We start from the raw sequence: 4,362 nt of genomic DNA, 5'->3' as shown, positions 1-4,362 counted from the left end.
TCTATCTCAATTTATGCTAGTGTCACGATTGATTTGGGTTTGTAGTTTGTTCTAGACTAATACAAGCAATAAAGTAAAGCAAACAATGAACTACGAAATGTAAACAAATGACTAAAAGCACTAGGATGTCAGGGGGTCATAGGGGATTCATGGTGTTGATCATACAAACATGTTTACAAAATTGCAAGCAATTAATGTTGTAAAGGAACCGAGTTGGTTTATGTCTTACGGTTCTTAGGAAGAGTTGGGTCCCGGAGCCGAATCGATTAGATTGTACAACACCTACAAGTCGACTTACTTTCCTCCTAATCACTTCTATGCATGGTCTAACAAGACTCGAGTTGGTTTATATCTTTTAAGTCAAGTTGAATAGATAAGAGATAGGTAAAAATGCAAGGATTCATAGGCTTAGCATTTCATCAAACATAACATGTGCATAGGTTGACATCACAACAAGCAAGCAATTTAATTATGAAAACATATTAAATTAAGCATGACTAATCCCATGTTGGTTTCCCCTAATTACCCACTAATCCTATTTAAGAGACTACTCACTCATTATCATGGAAAACATGTAATTAATGGTGTTAATCATCACAACAAGTATAAACATGATAATAGAATGAAGAAATGAACAATAAAGAGTAAAGAGTAAAGGAATTATACCAAACTTGAGATGATGTAAATAATAAATCAAAGAATAAAGGAAGAGAACATGATTGATTGATGAAGGGTTGTAAATCCTCTAATAATAACCCAATAATCTTCAATTACCCAAAAGTAACAAACTTGAACAATAGTTAAGGAGAGATTAATGTGTAATTTGTGGAAAGATTAAAGAGTAATCTATTCTAATTTACTCCTAATCTAATCTAAGAGGAATTTCTAATGTGGAAGCCCCCTTTGATTATCATCAAAATGGGGTATTTATAGTAGTGCTTCATTAGGTTAACTAAGGCTAAACTAGTAATTAACAATTCTAAGTTCTAAGCAGGGAATAGCTAGTATTTCGGAGAGATGGGCATCTTTGCTGAGGACTCCACAATCCGCTCGTCCAAGGGGAAAATTCCTCGGATTGTTGCATGGGTGGACGAGCATCTGTGTAACACCCCGTAATTTCGGACCGTTAATATATTTCGGAAGTAATTTATTAATCAAGTAAAATTTGATATTAATGTATTTAAAGTAAAAATAATTCAAAGAAATATAATTTTATTATATTTTGGAGAAAAGTATTTATTTTGATAGTTTCAAAACGTTTAAAAATAGTTTAAACCGTGTAAAACTTTTTATTTCGAAATAAGGACATATCGAGAGGAAAAGGATAATTCTTTTGAACATTGGGTAAACGATTTTGGATATGGGTCGTATGAGTATTCAATTTTCTTGTAATCTCGTGTTTAAGAACTTTGGTCATGTCGGAATTTGCGTTTGACCAACGGTTCTAATTATTATCGAAACGAGCCAAAACCGACTCGTAAAAATCCTGACTAAAAACCCGCTTCTTCCTCCTTTCCTCTTCCCTACCCGCGGCACCCCTTCCCCCTACCTTCCTTTTTCTGATTTTTCTTACCAACATCCTCTTCCTTATGTTTTTAACAATTCCAAAACCAAAATCACCATTTTCATCTTAAAATTCAAGCAAAAATCACCATAACTTCCTCATTTCTTATCGGATTTTCACATAATTTATATTTTCGGAATCCTCTCTTCGAGATCTACCTCCTGGTATATTTTAATTTCAGTTTTCTTGATGTTGTTTTAAGACGAATTTTGGCATAATTTCGGTATTTATACTTATTATTGTGTTTTTATTGTTTATTTAGGTGAAGAATTGGAAGACGAGTTTGGGGACTCGTATATTGTCGAAGATAGTGGTTAGTCGGCAGATTAGGGTTGGTTTTTAAGGTGCTAATTGCTCATTTTCTAGCTTAAGGTAACATATTTCGAGTTACTCGACGAATAATCGTCACATTCTTTGCTTTTTATATGTTTTTGTGATTTTTGTTTGAGTAGTAAATTTTCACATGATAAAATGGGTTGCATGCATGTCTAATGTTTGTCTTTTGTTAGTTTAAGTTAACCATTTGTATATTAATGTTTAGAACAAATTTGGATGAGTAATTATTTGATGGGACAAATCCGCGGGTTGGCTGGAACGTGTCAGTACCGGACCGAGACATTTTCCAATGTTTCCAAAAATATGACAGATTGAACGGCGTCGAAAAATTAGGTGGTTTAGCCACTTGAATCACTCAATTCGGAGTCCGTATGAGTATTTGGCGTCGTTTTACCGAAAAATTTATAGAAAAGTTACTGTTCACAGACCCGCGGTACTGTTCACAGCAGTGAAACAGGCCCGTGACGGGTCAGCGGCAGGCCCGTGCTTGGCCCGGGTTGGTCCGTTGCTTGTTTCGCGGTTTTTCATGCTTTGTTCATCACTTTAGGTTCATTAATGTTATAGTTAGAATAAGTAACATATGGTTAAACCTTTGAAATGAATAATGTTAATGGTAAAAATTATGTTTATATTGGTAGTTGCACATGTTAGGGTAGATTATAAAATGAAATTGTAATGATTAGGCTCAAAATGAATTTTATAGCGATAATTGTAATGTTTTGATGATTGTGCCGCAATCGAGCCTTGGTCCCTTTGATGATTCGATGTCATCAATTGTGTGATTGGTCGGCCGCAATTTAACCCGTACTGTCGCAGGACTGGGGTTGCGGGTAAAAATTCGGTTGGATGAAGTTTTATATGAATTGGATAATCGGCCTTTTTCTTGTTTTAGGCCATTTATTATATTTTTATTTCACATGTGTAGTTAGTTGATTTGAGTAGCTTCTTATATTGTAGAAATGGCCTTAGATTCCATGAAGCCTTTAATATTGTTAATATTGCTAGAAATGGTATTGGTATTAAATACTTTCTTGCAGGTTGTTGTGTTTGTCATAGATAGGTCTTTATAGTCTCTGACGAGTATATGTTCACTGCTTAATAGCCTTTGTGTTCCTGACTAGTGGATTTATATCCAAGTTAGGGCATGACCTCGTTACTTATTTTGATAGTAAGTGGTCAGCTTAAGTACTAGCCAACCCTTTGGTGGACTCCTTAGGGTACTCACTTTGTTTTAGAAAAATTGTGGGTCTTGGGTGCGGTGGTGTGTATCCGCATGTCTAGGTCTCAAGATTTTAGGCTAGGGTTGTGTTGTGTCTTGGCCATGTTTTATTAATATTAACCGCTGAGCCAAGATACCGGTTCGATTACCTTCCCTACTTCGTGGTATAGACTCGAGTTACAAAGTGACTATTGACCGTACTAAGAACTTATGCCTGTCTTTGATATATTGCCCTTTCTTGTATGGTGATTTTATGAATTGTAATAGGTGAGATGTAAGCCGGTTACAATTGATAAAGTTTGGATTACTAATTGTTATATGTTTCACATGCTAGTTTACTTTGGTTAGTTTAGGGGTCGTAGGTTAGAATACATGATAATTAAATTGTTTATCATATTGTTTACATGTTACACTACATGTTACATTAAATATGACGTTTCGTGGCTGGGAGGACTCGAAGTTACTCCCCACTGAATTGTGGCTTTCGTGTTTGTATAAAATGCGATTGACAGGTGCTTGATGCTTAGTTGGGGTACACGGACGAGCTAGTGAGCAAAGGAACCTTGGACCTAGTTTGGCTATTTTTAGTAGTAAACCTTTTAACTTTTGGTTATGTATATATTTTGAAGGGACATATGTCTCCCTCTTTTAATTTGGTTTGTATCTCTATATTTTCTTGCCTTTAGCATAGTTATGTAAATTAGTTTGATAGAATTTACAGGTTTTGACACCCTCCTCTTGGAGATGTTTGTGAATGGTTTAGGAAAATTTTAAAAATTACAGGTTTTATCTAGTTGAACCAATTACAAACATATCCTGTCAGTTTTTCTGTAGAATTTACGTGTTTTAATTAACGCTAAATTTAAGGGTGTCACAGTTGGTATCAGAGCATATTTGCTCCCGACGCACGTTTGTGCACCCCACCTAAAATCACTTGACCTTTAAATAATAAACTTGAGAGATGGGTAGGATGGGTAGAGTTAGGATATTTATGTGGTAGTCTTTTTGTGATTGCTATTTGTTAGGTTCTAACCAATGTTCTATTTTGCATAATGGCTCTCCATGAAACGTTGATAATGCAATTAGTTATTAATTTTTGTGCCGTTGAAGCTATGACCGTGATCTTACTCGTTGGTGACCAAGGCTGAGTGGCCGTTGCCGAATGTTGAAGATTGGTTATGCCAAATGAAGAATGCTTCCACTTTCTTGATACTTCTTTTCGTATTCAGTGTATCTTACCTTA

The 4,362-nt window shown here is 35.3% G+C and overlaps 1 long non-coding RNA gene across 1 annotated transcript; it reads left to right on the top strand.

Moving 5' to 3' along the window:
- The first annotated feature begins 1,538 nt into the window (after positions 1–1,538).
- LOC141591130 (uncharacterized) lies at positions 1,539–3,969 on the top strand. Its single transcript, XR_012520676.1, has 3 exons — positions 1,539–1,728; positions 1,827–1,936; positions 3,632–3,969. It is a non-coding gene; the product is annotated as an uncharacterized LOC141591130 (long non-coding RNA).
- The last annotated feature ends 393 nt before the right edge of the window (positions 3,970–4,362 follow it).

The sequence above is a fragment of the Silene latifolia genome, chromosome 7 (assembly GCF_048544455.1).
Source record: "Silene latifolia isolate original U9 population chromosome 7, ASM4854445v1, whole genome shotgun sequence".
NCBI lineage: Eukaryota > Viridiplantae > Streptophyta > Magnoliopsida > Caryophyllales > Caryophyllaceae > Silene > Silene latifolia.
Note: the sequence above shows the minus strand (reverse complement) of the source record. Positions and strands in the feature narration are given on the sequence as shown.